At 35.1% G+C, this 20,468-nt stretch overlaps 1 protein-coding gene across 19 annotated transcripts in view; it reads right to left on the bottom strand.

Moving 5' to 3' along the window:
- The window catches only part of LRRC4C (leucine rich repeat containing 4C), a 470,956-nt gene that overhangs the window by 48,161 nt on the left and 402,327 nt on the right, over positions 1 to 20,468 (bottom strand). For 16 of the 19 annotated variants that reach the window (XR_007377541.1, XR_007377542.1, XM_048947530.1 and 13 more), the window contains one exon: positions 10,930 to 11,062. The gene's annotated coding sequence lies outside the window, so the exon portion shown is untranslated. The other 3 variants (XM_048947536.1, XM_048947534.1, XR_007377543.1) reach the window with 2 other exon arrangements.

The raw sequence follows: 20,468 nt of genomic DNA on the forward strand, positions 1-20,468 counted from the left end.
TTAATTTAAAGGTTTAAGATTAGCAAAATTAATCACACGGTACAGAAAGATTTTGCGAGTAGATAAGAAAAATTATATAGGGAAAGGGGATGAGTTTGCATTATCTGCACTCTGTGATAGTTCATTAGGTTGGCTTTTGCCAAAGAAGTCAAACGTAAGTATGTGTGTGCAGTAGCTGAAACATAAAAAGAAGGAAGCTCCTGCTGGGAACATGGGGAGAAGAGCTCTTAGATTTCTCTACATGAGGCTAGAGAAATGTTTGGGAATATGTTCCCCTGTGGAGTTCAACAGCAAAGTAACCATTAAACAGCTAAAATCATGGCATAAGCAGAGGAGAAAGACAGAAGACAAAAAAGCTTCTACAGCAACTCATGTATTGTGTTAGTGACAAAAACTAAAGCACTGGATCTAATGGTCATTACTGATATGTTTCTGTATGTATGGTCTTAAAGTAAGAATAACGGATATTCTTTAAAGAAAACACAGAGTAATTAAAATATAGAAAAAATGTCTATCCATATATGACTATAAAGGAAACAGAAGGTCAGGAAATCATCTATTCATGCTACTGTAAGTAATAAAAATTAAAAATAATAATAAGTACAAGAGAAGAAAGTGCTGTCTTGTTTATCTAGAATTTATGAATTTATGGGAAAGGAGCAAAATCACAAATTCTACACTGGAAAGCCAGCTTAAAAACATACTTTCTACATCTTATATCATCCCCACCAGAAATAAAAAGCTTGACAAGCCATAATGCTTACAGTGGAACTGAAGTCAATTCCTCCTGTGGCAGCACTGGTTTGCCACAATTTCATGAAATGTGCATCTTCTTCAGTAAAAAAAGCCTACAAAGATCAACTGGGATCAAACAGTAAGTAGAAGGTGCCATCTTTACCCTGAGGTTCTGGATTTTACTTCCTTTACTTCCATCTTATGTTTTCTCGTGCCTAGTTATCTAACTGCTTAATGAGCTTCATGCATAGCTTCACACTCCTGCCATAAATCTTCCAGTAAAATAAATACTGCACGTTGCATTTCTCATAGGATTGATGGGATTCAAAAAGAGAAGAGAAAAGCAGATGACACATTTTCTTCACTGAAAGGTGGTGTCTGTGATCAGCAAGGGCACTGGATAAGTAATATTTTCTCTAGCTGTGAGCCATACATCTCTTGGAGGTCATACAAAGGTCTAACAAGAAAGCCTTCAGTGAGGAATGGCTCAGGCCCCGCAAGTCTGGGAAATACTTACTCCAATTTTTATACTTCCTAGAAAACTTAATTGCTGGAAACAGTTCAGCTCCTTCAAAGTGAGGATGTCAATAATTGTAGTTGCTTTTTGTTCTGTTATGAAGCAACTGATTACTACTGAATGGTAGAGATCACTTAAATGAGCTGAAAGGGCCCTTAACTTACAGAAAGTTGCGTAAATGCAATCACAAAGTAAAAGAGGTGGGGTAAATGATAAGGCAAATAGATCATTGTTCCACAGCCATTTCTCTTTGCAGCAGTGCTTTTCTCAGGGAGCTCTTGCCTCCTGTGTCCCCAGACACTGTTTCCATCCCCTGAACAGTCATTTGGTTGTGCTGATGTAATTCCACTTGCTCAACAGATCTCAAGGGAATCAAGTTATAAGTCCCACATCAACAACAAGCGTCCTTGTAAAGGCAGATTAATTTTAAAACAGATCAGTAATCTGTCTCATCACACAACCTCATAAACATGGACAAGAAGTAGGGACAGAATCAATTTAAGAAAAATGAGCTACTGAATCACCAGCTTAGGACTAGGGGACAAAGAAGAATGACTAATTACTAACTAGAACACGGATGAGTGTCAGTTAAACACGGTACCTACTGGGGGCAGAGAAGGACAGGGAAAATCAGCAAAAAGAAGGAAAAAACATGGCTTGGTGTGAATGAAATCAATGAGACTTTAGCAGAATTGTATCCAAGAACATTTACTATGTTTTTCCACAAGTCCTTTGTTAGAACCAAATACAATGAGGCTATTGAAGCCTGCAAGGACAGAACTGCAAGACCAAATGAATATAGAAGCATTGATTAAATTCAGAGTGAGGAGGGTAAGAGTACAAAGGAGACAAAAAATATCTCTACAGAATTGAGGGAGGAGAAAAACAGAAGACTAATTAATTCACCTTTTAAATTATATAAATAAAAACAAAGTAAAACAACAAAATGTATTGTGAACACACACACATTTCTTTTGGAAAGAAACTCAAGGAGTATTAAAAAATCACAAGTTACAGGACATATTAATTATGCTGGACTACTCAGCTCTTTACAGCCCTCCTCTTTCTACTGCCTACTTCCAGAGAAAATAGACCTATGGAAGCACCCTCCTTTCTCACTGCTGAACACAACTCAACATTCCGATTCCCCCTCACTGCATAAACCTCCAGCTGTTTTCACTGGGAGTTCTGGCCTCTAACTGACAGAGTTTAAACTTCCTAATAGCAGCAGGACAAAGTCTGTACATACAACATCTGAAACACACTACCCTCAAAAAAATGTGTTCTCCCAATTACAAAGACAAGCATTCAGAAAATATCACAATTCCTTGCACAGGAACTAAATTGCTTCAGAGGAGGGAAGAAAGTGAATGGCAAATTTCAACTTCAGTGAGGCTTTTCTGAGAAAATGAAGAAAGCAGAAAGCAGAGTTGCTAATGCATGAAGACTTTTATTGCAGTTGTCATAGGAGTAATACAGGTTAAAACCCTTAACCTAGAAAGTTCCAGATTATTTAACTTCATGATAGGCTTTTAGATTAATTTGAGGACCTACAATAAGTAATATGGATATGCATATGGAAGTATAAGGGTGAGCATAGTTGTTTATTTATCATGTTCAGAATAATTTCTTATGAACACTACATTCATAATCACGACTAGGAAATGACTAGGGAACATGTAGCCTCTTTTAAGTAAAAAAATGAAACAATGACAGTCAATTTGTCCTTTTCTTCTGCAGGGCATTAGAAGTAACTGGCATTCTCATTGTGACACTGTGCATACATACATCAATGGTTTTATAAATTCACTATGAACTGAAGGAATTTAACTTTTTTCTTCAAACAAACTTAACTACCACAGACAACAAAAAACTCCTCTTCTGAGTTCTGTCAGTCCTTCACAGAATAACAGAATCATAAAGGTTGAAAAGACTGCTAAGATCACCTAATCCAACTGTCCACCTACCACCAATATTGCCCAATAAACCATGTTCCTTAGTACCACATCTACATGTTTGTTGAACACCTCCAGGGACAGTGACTCAATTACCACCCTGGGCAGTTCATTCCAGTGCTTTTGGAGAAAGTTTTTCCAAGTATTCAACCAGAACCTTCCCTGGCACAAACTGAGGCCATTCCTTTTCTTCCTATCACTAGTTACGTGGAAGAAGAGGCTGAACCCAAGTTTGCCACAACCTCTTTCCAGGGAGTTGTAGACAGCAATAAGGTGTTCCCTGAGCCTCGTCTTCTCCAAAATAAACAAACAAAAAAAAAATCCTAGTTCCCTCATAAAACTTGTGCTTCAGACCCATTACCAGCTTTGTTACCCTTTTCTGGACATGCTCCAGGGCATCAATGACTTTTTTGTACTGAGAGGCCCAAAACTGATTGCAGTACTAGAGGTATAGCCAGAGCCTGGGGACAATCACTTCCTTGCTTCTGCTGTCTAAGCTATTTCTGATAGAAGCCAGGATGCTGCTGGCCTTCTTGGTCACCTAGGCACACTGTTGGCTCACATTCATCATGTCATATAAGACTGTCAGCCTGACCTCAGTGCCAGGAAATTTTATGAAACAGATCTTCTTGAGTGAGCTCACATAGCATGTACAGGACAATTGGAGGATGTGATCTAGTCTGCATGGGTTCATGAAAGACGGGTCCTGCTTGACCAACCAGATCTCCTTCTATGACCAGGTGACCTGTCTGTGGATGAGAAAAAGGCTGCTGATGCAGTCTATCTAGATTTCAACAAGGCCTTTGACTCTGTCTCCTTCAGCATCCTCCTGGAGAAGGTGGCAGCCCGTGACTTGGACAGGCACACTCTTCACTAGGGAAAGAACTGGCTAGAGGCCAGGCCCAGAGAGTGGTGGAAATGGAGTTAAATCCAGCTGGCAACTGGTCATGATACCAACCAGAGGCTGGTATTTGGGCCTATTCAGTTTAATATTACTTCTCCACCACATTAACCACCACACATGCAAGTTCAAATACGATGTGTAATAGAAGATTATGCTCACATTTCCCTCCCACCAGATTAAATCCTTTGAAAAATCAGATTTTACTCTTCAACTTTTAAAACATTTCTCACACTGTGATTTTAATCAAACTGAAGCAGAAAATAAAAAGAGCAATACAAGTATCGCAAATGACTGTAGTTCTAGCATATTCAGATTTTCTTACTGATCTTCATCTGTTATTTGATTTTCATCAGTTTGTTAATTGGAACAGTGGAAAGGTCATTAGAAAACATTTCTGGCGACACTCTTTCTAAATACAATTAGACAAAATTAATTCTGATGCTATTACAGAAAAATTTAAAAAAAGCAAGGAAGAAAATCTTCCATAACACTGTTTAGGAAAAGTGAAAACTACTAATTGATTTGAATATGGAAGAGGATCTTTAGCTAGTATAAGCTGATAACCTCACTGTGACACAATAGACTATGGCATGTACAGCAATGGTGTCATCATCGCTTCAACACAAATTCCTAAACCCAATATGCACTTTATTTTTTGTTAATCTTGTTAATTATAATTCTTATTTAAGTAAGTTAATACCACTGATTTCCATTTCCATTCAAGCTGGATACATAAATTTTATACACAGCTTGGATATGATTTGTTCTTGCTAATACAGATCAACTTCATTTGTCGTATGATATCCATTTTTCACTTTTTTTCTTTTTGCACTATAATAGATTGAAACTCACTTACTGTGAATTCACTTACTGTTCATCTTGTTTATTTTAAATTTAACATTTTGCTTCAGTAAAGGATTACACTAGCTTTCAGATCTGCCACTAGTGGAAAAAAAGTCCTAATTCCTAAACTTCATCCTTCATCTATGTGCCTCAGTTTGTTTGCTTGTAAAATAGGAATAATGATCAAGAAATACAAGTTGTGAAGATAAACAAATGATCTACTCACTTTTAGAAAATACTGCTTTTAAGCATGATGACTTGCTAAATGAAGCCATTTCTGAGTTCAGTGTTCAGAGAAATTGAGCATTTTTGCACTGATTGGTTATTTAACATCTTAATGAGCGTGCTGCCATTTGCATTAAGATGTAGTGTATTTCTGACTATTGATCAGAAGTTCAGGGAAGCATCTCTTGTTTCCTTAAGCATCAAAAGGAATTAATGACTGTGAAGTAGTTAAATAGTGTTGTAATCAGCACAGAAAGAAAAATCACAGATATCAAGAAGATTAAATAAAGGTACTAGTACCCTCATTTTGGCATGAGTCTGAATAATGTTGATCCTTTTATTCCTTGCACATATAGCTCTTCTCATTATAGATGGTGACATAATATAATAATGTTAGAAAACTATTGGAAATAATACATAGGCTGTTCTGAAAGCAGTACCTCCTATTTTATTATGTTGGCCAATGATGTCAGTGGTGGTATTGCAGAAGTTGAACATTCCCACCAATACTCTGTTACACTGCTATTGTGTGACAGAGCGGAGCAGCAAGGCAGACAAAACAGTGTCTGATGTGGAAGTGCATACTAAGAAAAGGTGTATCACCTAATTCCTCCATGCAGAAAAAATTGCACCCAGTAAGATTCATGGATGCTTGTTGAACATTTATGGAAACCAAACAGTGGATGTGAGTGCAGTGAGGCAGTGTCTGGTGCATTTCAACAGTGTGACAGCAGGTCACCTCCACTGATGCAGTTCTTCACGGGTATGATATGCAGGCTCTTGTTCATCACTGGTGAAAATGCACAGCTAATGGTGTTAACTGTGCTGAAAAGTAGTGTTTTGTAGTTGAGAATTTGTTCTATTTAATAGTGTTATTGTGCTCTCTGTATCAACTGTAATTTCTGCAGAATTAAATTGGAGGCATTACTTTTGGTGCCACACTATATATATGTAATGGCAGTATATAATAGCCTATTTGGTATAAAGTATAAAGTACTGCTTCAGCATGTTAGAAATATATTCTCAACTTCATTTCAATTCACTTATGTCAGCTACTACATTTTATGTCATATAAAATCAGCTTTGTGTATACAAAATAAAATGTAGGTATTGCCCCCAAAACAATATTTGACTTAAATCAGTTCAAATACCTGTATGGCTGAACAGAACATTTTACTGGATTAAAGTAATCTTCATTCCAGAGAAAAACATTATATCCAGGTCTGCCTGGTGATGTGAGCTGTCTCTTTGCCATCTGTTCCTAAGCAGGAAGAACACAGGATAGTTCTGCCAGAGGGAATTCCTTCCCAGAGGCTGATATTTGGCAGACAGTCTCCATACTGATGCTTTGCAGAGCAGCAGGAAGCATTCTCAGCACCTGTGTCTCAAGGTGCAGCTCCCTTTTATTTACCTGCATACACGTTCTTCTGAATTTTTACCTCTAGCAATGTAGTCGGTCCTGTGGTTTCACTGTGATTCATCTTAATCCTCAACACCAGAGAGGTTTAAAAATAAAAAGAAGCTATATCTAGCAAAACTTTAAAGTTTTACACAGTACAAGCAAACAGAGAATGGCAAGGCAAAACAAACAAACAAATGCAACATAAAATATCATCCTAATCATAATGTTGTTCTATTTTATACTTACAATTAAGTTTAATTATACCCTTCATGTAAATGCCTTTCAGTGTGGTTTTGCTCAAAGGCCATAAAGTCTTGCTTCATAAAATCATGCAACCTTCACACACCTCCACAAGAATAACTTTCTTCTCCAGTTACTTTGATATGGCTTTATATGCCCTGGGGAGTTCTAACTGTAGCCAGACACCTTGTGTATGTAGATCAGTTTCACTTTGCTCTTTTAGTAATCATATTGCTTAGTCCAGGCAGTTCATCTGGTAATATGCAAGTCTGGTTACTGTTATTGATCAGGATCTTCACAATAAAGATTAATACCGTACATCAGATATAAAACAAAGTTGTGTGCCAAAGGAATTAAGTAAACAAATGTTACTGAGTGCTACTTATTGGGATCAACTTTTCTACCATGTTCCACTCCACTGCAGCCAAAGCAAAATTTCCACTAAAATAAGTGTTAAAAGTTACAGTACAGGAGCCTAGAACAGGACAGCAAACAGAACATTCAGGAAGATACCAGAACGTTCAACCTTGTAAAGAATAAATATTCCAAATTTCAGTACCAGAAGAAAAGTTTTCTGATACCTGTCATAACATGACTTGAGAAATACAGGATGAGTAGTTCAATAGGTAAGAAATAAATGAAATAGTAACAGAAAAATAACAACCAAAAACAGAAGTGGCAGATGAACAAAGCAGTAGCTCTAGAGAAGGAGAAAAGAGAGACACTGAACAGCTTGCATCCTGACACACTGAAGAGGTGAGCTTTTCTACCAGTTTTTTTTTACGAAGAAAGAATTTGACACAGCAAGTTTAAACATGAAGATATCCGTTTTCCTCACAAAATATATCAAATTCATTACATACAGTATTCTCAGCTGCGGGGAGGCAATGAATAATGCCAGTGAGGACTGCCTACTCCTGTCTAGCTTCTTTATGTTTTTCTCAGATCATTCCAAAGATCCAATGGTCTGTTCTTCTCATGTCACAATCTTTAGGACTTTTTGTGAAATATTAAAGGAATTTCTACTAAATTTTCCTCTCCCTATTTGTTTCTTGAGGGTTATTGACTTTGATTCTGTCTGAGGTTTCTTTAAGACAAATTCCTAGAGCTCTCTTTGTTAAAAGAAAAAATACTGAACAGAATAGAAGCTTTATAGTTTACATTCATAGACACAAAGAATATGAAAAGATTACTTAGTTGAGCACTCCCTTTGCCTGCTAGCAATAGACACTGCCTACATAATCCTGCATGAAAAAATATCCCTCTTTTGGACTGTAGTACCTAGTTGTGAAAACATATGTCAGTATCTATAGCCATTCAAAATAAAGGCTTTTTTTCCTAAATATGTCTATGTTAATTGTTATCAGGTTGAAAGCACTTCTGATTTGATTTGAATATCTCATTTCTTCTGCTGTTCCAAACTCTGAGACACACCTCAATCTCAAATGGAGTTTTTCATTACGTTTGAAGCTGTATGTCCTTTCATTTAATTTGAAAGGCTTAAACTGTTCAACAAAATGTAGAACAAAACTGATTACTTAGCTGTTAGGAAGAAAGAGGAAAAACAGAACAAGCATTGACTGCTATGAATTTACTTACAGATAACATTGCTGGAGAACAGTGATTGCCACGAAAATAAAAGTTAAGACCACTCATCTTAAAATAGACCAAAAATAAGTATTTATCACATAAAAACAAAACAGTAAGTATATATATATGTATATATATTCAAGTAGAGATATTTAGTACTGATATCAGATCAGTATCACTGACTCAGAGGAAAACAAAAGGCTTTCACCAAAAATATAAATTACCTTTTACCATCAAGATCTCAAATTACATTAAAAGAACATTCTTATCTTCTCCTTCTTTCAGTCAGAATCGCCTTTCCAAGGCTAGTCCACTTGACACAATTTAACCAGTGAATCAGAGACTGAAATGCCAGTCCACTAAGCATCCTGTTTCACATTAAGAGTAAGGGTGGCTACGTTCAAATTCTATTTAGTATGTTGCAGATAAATAGATCTCGATGTCATCACATCTAGTTTCACTTTCTTTCCCTATTTACCCTGAAGAGCTGTAGTTTCTTTACCTAGTGTAAAGTCTGACACCCAATTTGCTTTCTATGACATTGAGGTTAGATTTATCACAAAAGCAAGAGCAAGCACAAATTACAGCATTTTCAGACTACCTATTTTATAGGCGGAAAAATGCACCAAGAAAATATTTGAAGCACATCTTAGAACCGCAGCTTGAATTTCAATGATTCCAACCATTAATAAGCTATTCTTGTCTTTTGTTTACAGTAAATTGCTTGAGACCAATTCATACTTTTTTTTTTCCCCCTAAACACTTGTGTATCCTCATTATAAAAAAACTTATTAACTCATTTCTTCTATGTGGTTAAAAAAAAATTAGGTCTGGAGAATCTTGTGTGGAAATCAAATATACGACAACTTGCAACCAATTTGTCCAAATCTGGGAGGCAAAACTTCTCTTTCCCATATCAACAAGTTATTCTGTCATGTTGTTACAGTTGGTGTTACAGCAAGAAAGATTATCATGGTAAAAATGGGAAAAGAAACAAACAGGGAAGGAATGCTCACCTGTACCTGACGATCTAGGTTTGCAGGAAGGACTCCACAAAGGAGGAATCTCCACAAAAAAAACCTTCCCCAGTGGCAGTCAGCCCTTAAGTGGGGTGTAGGAGAAGTGCAGCCAGGCTCCACTCCTTCCACGCAGGTGAATTGCCTTCACCTGTGCTCCCACGGCTGACTCAGTCCTTTCCTCAGGTGATCAATCAGTGGTTCAGGCCGTGTTCGGACTGAACAGTTCCCATACACACATATTTTCATAACTTCTCCTAAAAGCAGTTTCTATTCTTTTCAGAGCTGAATGATTTAGACTCTCATTTTCTTCCAGCTGTAGATTATACAGAGACAAAACTCTCACTGAGTTATGTGAGTGTAGATCGGCCTGTTTTCCAGTAGCTGCCAAACTTGTTGAAGCAGGGAAGCAATTTATGAACTGTAGTAGTGCAATCTCTGGATGGTTTTAATTAATAAGTACCAGAGAGCTGGACAGAATTTACTAGCAACAAAAGGGAAGGTATTTCCCAGAGATATTTGAAAGCCTTACCTACTATTCAATCAACTAAATCATACATACTCCTAAGAAAAAGCTTTCCTAATTAAATGATGTTTTGTGCTTTTTGGGTATGTCAAGATGTGGGGATAGTACCTTTTGAAAACTTCTGCATCGAAGATCCCATTTGATTTTCCACCAGTTAATTTAGATGTATAATTTCCCATTGTTAATATACTTATTCTCTGCATATATTAAGGCACATAAATAAATGAAAGCACTAAAAATCAGCTTATCAGATACTGTGTAACACATCATAGGACAGAATTGGTTAAGGATGAGTACACAAAATGTGTGTGTTTAATAAACTTAATTTTATCTGAAGACCAATAAATACATATGTAGCAGGGACGTAGTAAAAATTAACTAGGCTTATATATATTCCATATAGATGAGCTTTTGGGACAACAGAGAGATTTAATGTTCACTGACTGGTACTTTTTGGCTGAACAAAGGAAGAATAGTAATGCTGAGGGGCTACAGATCAATAGTTTTCACATTCTCTTGACTTTCTTAAGTGTTAGCAATAAAAATATCCACAGTTAACGTTCAGGAGAGGAAGACAAAAAGACACCAGTTAAGTTTCTGAGAAAAGAATGAAATATGTCAACCTAACAAGATTCTGTACAGGTAAAAATAAAGCTTCTAAATCTTCTTGTAAACAAATATTCTGTATTCTAATTTTTCATATGGCTTATATTGCTGTCATTTTCATGAGTCTAATAAGGAATTTTTTTGGTAAGTTGCTGTAAACTTCTTATTTATGTTATTAAACATGTTCAAAGGAAAGCAACAAAAGTCCTGTAAGATATAGCTTCTGAATTCTCCCTCACACAAGGAAAGAGATAGAAAGTCAGAGGCCTTAGTGTGAAAATTAAAACAGCATTCCCTACTGTTTTCTGCTGCATGTTACATCTATGAGCTTTAATAGCAGGCTGTGCAAAAACAGTCTAGCATGAATTACCTTTTTGGTAGGTTTACCGTCATGAGAGGTGATGTTTCTCCTTGTTCCCCAAACTATTCTTGGATCTTCTCATCCTACTAGTCCATTGCAGAATGTTCCACAGAGTTGCCTGGACCACCGCACAGCATTCACCCTGTGAAAGAAATACATTTTGAAAATCTGTGATACATCAATTTAATCTTCTAGAGACATGCTAATCTAAACACATTGAGAAATAAGTAATGCAGATCAAAATATGATATGGAGGAGCTGTCATTATACTGTCAGAGAAGGTAGGAGTTGTAAGATATGCTATTCCCTCATCATACTTGCATGTGTAACACAGTTGCTGAAAGCACAGTTAATTTTAGGAAGACTTTAACACACAAATACCAGAAGAGATTTCAAAGGAAGCAATTAGCCAATGTGATCATCTAATCTCGCATATGAAGATCTTGCCTATTAGGAATGCCTACTGCATTTTTAAATGCTTAACAGTAATATGAAGGGTGTGTGTGTTACTGCTATATTTCTATAATGAGTAGCTTCAACATACATCCAGGGCATGATGATAAAAAGGATATTTTTCACCTATCTTTAGCAGCAGCAAAACACACACTTCTTGATGATGAGATATACCCCTAAGCATTTGAACCTACCTTGGAGAATTGAATGTAAATCGTGATGCAAATGAGACAAAAAATTTAAAAATAATTACCCTGCTAAATTATTTTCAAGTTATAGCCTGGATAAATTGGGCCTATCCTATTTAAATCAATGAATAAATAAACTTTATAAATCATTATCATACATATAATTTCATAGCTTGTAAACACTTACAGGCATGAAATACAAAACAGATCTTTTATTTCAAATCTTATAAAATCACTGCTCATTTACTAAAGAAATATAAATTTCACGGCTTCTTGTTTATGACAAAAGACAATGGAGTAAATGGTGACTCCAAATAACCCATACGTCACTGATTCTGCTTTTCAAAGACCCAACTGCTTTCTATTCCTTTGGCCTCGGCTGCCTAGCAACCTCCACAGAGCTTTCTTAGTCTATACTAATTCTGGGCAATTTATATTTATATATTTATTTATGATAATGTCTATAGGAAGGATACAGAAACAAAGAGCTGTTTCTTCCTTTTAACACTGGAGCCTAAATGAGTCACCTCAGTGTCTCAGTGAAAGACAGTCCTTGATTGTGCAATGAAAGGTACCTGCCTCTTTGAAATCACTTGGGAACTAAGAAAATCCCACTTTCCACGAGACAAAAGATGAATCTCTGTAAGATCATCTTGTTGTAATGGTCACTGATATTTCTTACCTTCCCTGTTGATTTGATTCTTTGACAAGCTTTTTCACCCTGAAATTCTAGCTGCTTATGTAATGCTCCTGCTTTCATGCAGCCTGGATCTTTTACGTAAGATGAAGACAGAGTTTGTGCTGCTGTACTGAGTCACTAGCAGTTCCTGCATCATCCAAGCACTGGAGAAAAACAGAGATTAAACTCTGATTCTCCAACTGTGTCTGTAGCTCAAAGGGGTTCGGAAGGAGATGGGACTACTTATAATAGGCAGTTTGAAACTAGATATGGACTTGCCTCTCACTGAACCACTCAGCACCTTTTCTCGGAAGAGATTATTTCTTCAGGGTTTTTCACTTTATTATTTTTTCAAAACTGAGGGCTGCAAAGAAAATGTACTAACGTTATATAAGAAAATACTTCTTTTCTTGCAAATTCTGTTCAAATACCACTTTGTAAATACTGCCAGATCAATTTATAACCTGATCAGCACACTCCTCTAATCAGGAAAAAAAAAACCAAAACACCAAAACAACAACAAATGAAGGTCAAGGATGAATCCTAATCTGCTTTTCAGGATAATGTGTTAAAGGTAGGATAACTGGTTATATCTTGTGGCCGCATGTCAAAGACGTGGCTTTTGGATCTCACTAGTTCTGACTACTGAACTCATATGGAAAAGTTTCTATTTACTTCTACATCAAATTGAAACAACATGAAACACAACAAATGTGTCTCTTGAGACATAACAATATGCCTTGATCCCTCCACTACATTTCCTTCTGATTAAGTTGACCTGTAGGTGTAATTTGGAGTAAAGGAGCAGAGCAAATCAGTAATAGAAAATGAAGCTGAAACTAGGACTCTTAACATCTACTTTCTGCTGTTTACCAATAGAGCTATGCATAAAGGTTATTCTAAGCAGAATAAAAGAATAAATAACCACCACGTTAAATCTTCCAGTTATACTTTAAAAAAAATAAAGTGTCTACATCAACGTACATTAATTCATGACGTTGCTGAGACCATGACAATTAGAAGATTATGGAAGGCATCAATATTAATTTACCCCCAATTTAACAGTACAAACTATGTATTTTAAATGAATTCTTAATATTGTTTAAAAAAAAACAAAAAACAGAACACCAAAACCTGAATTGCAATATTGTCCAACAAAACAAAATACAGACTACTGCATGAATAATAGAAAGGGATTAAAAAATAATATGTTGGGTAAAAAAGGTTCATTCTTAGAGGTATTTATGAGCAGTGAAAACATCCATGGAAATAGATGTGCAAAGGGATTCATTAAACAGGAGAAACAGAATCTTTCTATACAAGGAGTCAGCAGAGACAATTTTCTGAGTTGTTTTACCTCTGTTATTCCAAGCAATGACATAAGTTTATAGTTCCTCACAAAACTCAATTTATACTCCTGAGAGTTACTATAAGAAATTCCAAGTATAATACAAAATACAGTAGTTGCTTATTAATAAGCAGTTTCCTCATACTTATATTCACTTTTCTCACAGTATTGTTATAAAAGCAAAAATTGAGAGCCTGATGTTTCTTACTCTTGTAAAGCATAGTCACGTTTCACATCTTGGAAATAAATCTAATGAAAAATACCAGAAACATATACCTGAGTATCTATTTTCCCATTTACTTTAGTGAGCAGCTTTCAATAAGTCCAAGAACATACAAGTTGAAAATTGAAAATATTTTTCAAGTACTTTTATATAAAATCTAACAATAGACTTTCCTACAGAAAGAAAAAAGATGGGAAATATGCCAAAGTAGTTATTGGAGAGGAAACTTTGGAAATGGGCAATAATTACAGAAAGAGAAATCCCTCAACATACACTGAAGAATAAGTTGCAAGCAGTCAAGAAGTCTCATCTTATTTCTGAAAACTATGATTAAGATTATGTGTGAAATCTAATATATTTATGTTGGCAAATATCACTTGCCATGCACGTATGCATAAAAAAGAAGAGGTATACCAAAAAAATTGATTTGGCCCACCTTTCCCCCATCCTTTGCTTTTCCACTGAAAAGAAGAGAGGTGCAAAATAATTTAGCTTTCTGGATATGAACTACAACAAAATGCAGTGTTAAAGAATGTTTGGACAAAAGACACTGTGAAGGAAACAAAGTGTTAAGAAAAATATGAAAGGAAAATTATTGTTAATATATAGTATAATCCTTGCTTGAGTAACTTGCCAAGAAGAACTGCAAGAAATCTTCTGTAAAGTCAATATTATCAGTCCCATGTTCATTTCCTTAAGTGCACTCATTTTACTTCAAACTTATGCCAGTATAACAGATCCTTTGTCTTTTAATTCTATCTAATAATTTATTAGGGCAGTAAAACCTCAAAACCGTTATTTTTTATAAATTGCAATGAGATGAAAAATATCTGGAATAAAAGAAAGACTAGAGAAAGAAAACACGCAGGGTAGTATGTCCTACCATGTTGACACAGTAAATAAACGAGGACAATAAACAAATAGCTACACATTTCCACCCATTTTTAATGAATATTCAGCTTTCAGATATTCAAATATATCACTAGGAAGGCAGCATTCAACTACCAAATGAAAGGGGGATGTTTCAGATGATTGATGTTACTACAACTGGGTCCAAGTTGCAATTCCATAAGAGCGCAGATCCCACATCTCATCAGGTTTTTTCCCGTTTGCTCTTGTAGAAGTCTTGGATACTCAGGGATATCTGAAAGGTGCTTTTACTTATGCATCTGCATCTGAATCACTCACAAGCAGTTCACAAAATGTGTGTGAGCTCTGGTTATTTGTGTTAAGTAACAAGTAAGGGTAAAGTCAATAAAACAGGAAAATTGCAGGGTGCTGTTACCACATAAGACTTTCAACAGTCCCAGAGAGTACAGAGAGGGAATGCTACTCTGTACAGTTTCTTAAATATAGAAGTATATCTATATTATAAACATTCTTACTATTAAACATGAAGTTAAATCTTACCTCCAAATAACTGCTGACTCACTGTGCAGGAAACCTAGCTATCTGTGTTTTGTTGATGCGAAAAGGCACTCTTGCCAGTTTCTATTCCTCTCAATTTTTGATATATTCTGTTATTTCAGAGCTTTATTTTATTTTATACACTTATCGAATTATAACTTATATACACTAAAGAAGTGGCCAAATGTCCACAATCCTTGGTTATTCATAGCAAGGCCATAACTACATTTTTTTCTGATCTTTAACCCAGTAAAATCCTCAGTAAGGATTATTCCTCTGTAGCAGTCCTATAACCAGTCCTATAATTCTTCTGTACTGATCTTCTGATTTTTCTTCTTTCAAGAATACCAGATGGAAACAAAACAAAGAATAGTTGCAACTCTTGTATGTTGATATTTTTATACTTCTGCATATGAGTTAAGCAGATGGAGATTAGGTAATTCTGCACAGCTATTCTCCAAAACAACTCAAGTTAAGATATAAATACCAATTTCTATAATCATATTCCATGGTTTTCTATGTGACTGTTACAGCAAACAAATTCACTTGTATACATATATTATTGATTGGAAATGTTTTGTACATCTAATCAATAAACTAGTTTATCTGTGTTGAACCAATACTTTGGACTATTTGTTTTGCTCAACCTAACTAGTACTAAGTTGTGGATGATATATTTCAGAGCAAGAGTATAGTATGTGAAATAAGTCTAATGCCTCTTTAATGTGTATGTGTTTATAAACAAAAAAATGGCATTAAAATATTTACCTCTGGCAACAGTCCTTCCATTTTATGACTAGTTCATTTGACTACTAATAGTATTCTTTAGTAGTAGTTTAGTTAATTTATTTTTATTTATTTATTTTTTTAATGAAAGATTTGACAAGATTTGTCTATGAATACACAGTTTGCTGCTGTATACACAAATATGCATTTTGTGCATATATATGCAAATTCATCCCTGCTGTGCTGGTACAATGTAACATTCACAAACAGAAAGGAAAGAAATCAAAGAATTGATAGCATCACCTAGCATATTAAATACAACAAAATAAATAACTTAGTGCTAACTTCAACTGCTAAATTCAGTGTGGCTGATATGAAACAAAGAGATTGGGACACACAGAAAAAAAAAAATGAATCTCAGGTGTACAAAGAAATAAATGAGTGCGATTACATTCTCCTGAATTCTACCATTAGTTCCAGAATTAGATTTCCCCTTTCTACTAGGGTAACTTATCTACCATCATCTCAGTAATATTTTTAGGGACTTTTGCAGTAGGTCCCAAGCCTTGTCTGCTATGCCTAAATCAACCATAATTGATGATCATCAAAGGAATAAATAAAGATCACTATCTTGGAAAGTAAAAAAAAAAAGAAAAAAAGGTAGACTTGAAAAGACATACAGATACATAAAAATTCATAAAAAAAGTATTTTTACTGAATTCCAGAAATCCGTTTTAATCACGAGATGTGAATTCATTTATTTAAAAGCATCTGAAATATTTTTTCAAAATTAAAGTTATTAATAATTATTCCTATTATTATAAAATAATTATTCATATTCTTTTGCAATAATATTCTTCTGCTGTTTTATATGTTATTGATCTAGTCATTTTAGGAATCTCTTACCTACTTAGGACGCAGTTGCTGAAATTTTGTCGTTGCTGTTTTTATGAAAATCAGCTTTAAAACAAATAGGAGTTTGTCTGAGAGATACAGGATACTTCTTCTCACTACTCCATACAGTCATTTTCTCAGTCATAGAGCATTTCCAATGTTAGACGATTTCAGATAAATTTATAATGTGAAAGATTTATCCCATTACTTAATGTATTTTCTGCCTTTCATAATCTCAAGATATTGTAAAAGAAGGTAATATCACTTAGCTGGTATTACACAAAAAAATAGTTTTTCCCCAAGGTATCTTAGGTATGCCCAGAATTTAGCTGACTGATTACTTTCAGAAGGATACAAAGAATATGATTTGTCTTATATTAATGAAGATTAAATATTATTTCATCCTTTGAGTAAACAGCAACACATCATTTTTATACCTGTGAGATTAATTCCAAGTAAGGTAAAAATTCATGTCCACTGACTTGCTAATTGAGGCATAGCTAGTATACTTGAAACACATATAGTAAACTAAGCCATAATACTATTTTAAAACTATATTAAGGATTATTATTATTTTTGCTGTCAAAAGAATTTAATTAGTAAAAGGTTGGAATATGGCAATGCCTCTTAATTCACTCACTCACTCATTCATTCACTCATGACAAAATCAACATGGAGCAAAAGAAAATGGGCATACAATTCTGGAATACAGTTCAAAATGAGACAGAAACTGACAGTTCTCTTAGTTTCTGTGCTAAAGGAATAACCAATACAGAAAAAAGAATACCTGATTTACAAACATTCATTCAATTATTTTCTTATCAGCTACAGTAGTCAAGAGAAATGTCATTACATAAAGCTGATGTTTTTTCCAATAGTAAAGGGAATGAGAATGGAGCATTTTATAAACACCTCCAAGGGACTGATAAATGATGACTATAGCTATCTGCGTCAAAGGCACAGACAAAAAACTTCTGGCCCATTGCTAATGCCATAAGCAACACAATCATTCCAACTATAATGGCACCCGTAGGAGAACACTTTGGGGCTAAACCATGTCTGTTTTTTTTGTTACATGCCATACTTCACATACTTTCAAAACACGGTATTAAGAGTTTCTTCCTCCTAAACATATGCTGCAAAATAATTTCTTATGAACTAGCAAATGAATTTATATATTCAGAATTCATATATATATTTACATTTTCATAATTCAGTTGATTACTGACTGCATAGTGACAAACTACTTTTCTGAGTAGACACAAACATGAGGAAAAAAAGAATACTATACAGAGTTTCCTTTACTTTTTCCTATGTGTGAATGAAATTGTCAAAAGTGAAATAATTACAGAGATAGTTTACAGGCTTCTTGATTTTTATGGATCATATGTACAAATAATGGTCCCCATACACATCCTAAGAAATATTCATAACACAGAAAGAATTTTCTGTACAACAGCTATGGCAGTGTTAATTAAGCAAATGAAAATATCTCCTTAAGAATTGGCTTCTTTCTGTGATCAGTCACATTAAAGAGAAATGGGGCTAATGTTATGGTCTTATGAGTGCTTTATGCATTCTGACAAACCAAACGAGGTTTGTCAGGAGAGGCTTTAGGCAGCATGGAACTGCTGCAATTTTACATCTCATTGATTACCGCTATGGGAATTGAAAACAATTCTCTGCTTCCCCCATGATATAAAAAAATACCCTTGCAGATCTCAGAAAAATATTCAGGTCCTCCAGTAGAGAGAAAATGAAGAAAAGCAACTTCGTACAGCATTGTTTTCTCGTGAATTTAAGTCAAGCCCATCTGATCTTTGTGAAGCCTAATAATAAAGCAATAAGATAGCACACAGTAAAGCATGTCATCCCACGAGCACTTCTGCAGTAAGATACATGGAACAAAAGGGTAGCTCAATGCCTTAAGGCTTTGGGGATATGTTTATTTTGTGGTAAGTGCATCCTGCGTACTGCCAGCATTATACATATACTATATGGGAATAGCATGTCACAATAAACAATATTTAAAGAATAAGAATCAAGCAATGTTGGCAAGAAAATGAATTTTTTTATTGCTGTCATAGTGTGTCAGTCAGTGGCTGGTTTGATCTTCTGGAGAGATTTTGTATGAAATGTTCAGGAAACTGAACATACAAAAATCTCAAATCTTTCTTCTCCCAATTTTTCAGTAATCTGTTTTTATTAGATCCATGAATCACAATCCACAGAATATTACAATTTTGTAAGGAATAGAATCACATTCTAAGCACAGCAAAACAAACTCCCAAACCATACTGAATAATCTACGGTGACAGCAGTAGAAGTCTGCTCTAAGCAGAGATTGCAAATGGCATATGTAGTACCATGTGCTAAGCAAGCTGTGATATTCACTGACTCTTTGAGGTGCCTAGCAACCTTCACTAGTATTCAGTGGGAATAAAAGATTATCAGCATAATGCATAATTAGGTTCTTAATGAAAATCCTTACCCAGGATCAATCCTGGAGCACAAAGGGACAGACTTACTGATGGGACTGGATAGGTCAGGTTGATGGTTGGACTTGATGGTCTTGAAGATCTTAGGAAACTTATGAAACAATAAAAAACACAGAAAATAAAGGTCCAATAAATTAAAAATACCTGTGTTTCTCTTGACAGGAATACCCAGTCCCAGGAAGCTATATGTAAAAATGAAGCACCATTACTCCCTTAACTCTTTTTCGAACATATTGGAATCTTCTTATCGAGTAAGACTAGATCTGCATGATAAAGAAACATGCCAATCAGAAGAATAAACAAAACTCAATGATGCCAAAGTCCATAGATCATCGATCTACCAATAAAAACAAAGCTATCAGATGTTTGTGTTCAGTTGCTGAGATCAGCAGCAGAATAGAGAAACGCAGGAAAAGATTGCTTTCCCACTGAGAAGTCTGCTTTTGAGATCATGCATGTTTCTTACCTGAAGGACCATAAAACTCCAATAAAAGCAAGAGTTCACTTAGAAGCACAGAAAGTAATCTCATCCACAATCTTAAACACACAAAATACAAGAATAAATTTAGGTATAAAATGTCATTTTAAGGCACAGAGATTTCCTGATCCTGTGATTTAATGCAAGATAAAGACAAAACAGATATGACAGAAAAACAGTGTTGGGCCAGGCTCTCTGACTCCAGGTAAAGAAAGGCCAGCACAATCTGTTAAAGTTAAGAACAAGAGTTGTATGCTAGCCAAAAACAGAAAACACTGAACTGAGCATTTATTTATTCTGTAACAGCAGGAATCCTGTTCTCAAGAGATTGTGTGGTACATATGATATCCATGACAGTTATTCTCACCTACTGGTCATCTGTTTGAGGAGGAGTTATTAGTGCTAACAATAATATTAATGGTATAATTACCATCCTTGGGTTATATATGTTACGCTAACAAGCTATCACTTCACACAGTACTGCTGCTTCACACAACACAGTGTATTATAAACATATTGCGAAATGAAGCAAAAACCACACACACTTTTCTTTGATTTCCTTTATATTTACATGGAATATATGTACATCAATTAAACTTTGTAATACCGACAAGTGAAATGTGTAAGAAACCAATTTAAGGGGAGGTGCAGAGG

This window comes from Lagopus muta, chromosome 6 (genome assembly GCF_023343835.1).
Source record: "Lagopus muta isolate bLagMut1 chromosome 6, bLagMut1 primary, whole genome shotgun sequence".
In the NCBI taxonomy this organism is placed as follows: Eukaryota; Metazoa; Chordata; class Aves; order Galliformes; family Phasianidae; genus Lagopus; species Lagopus muta.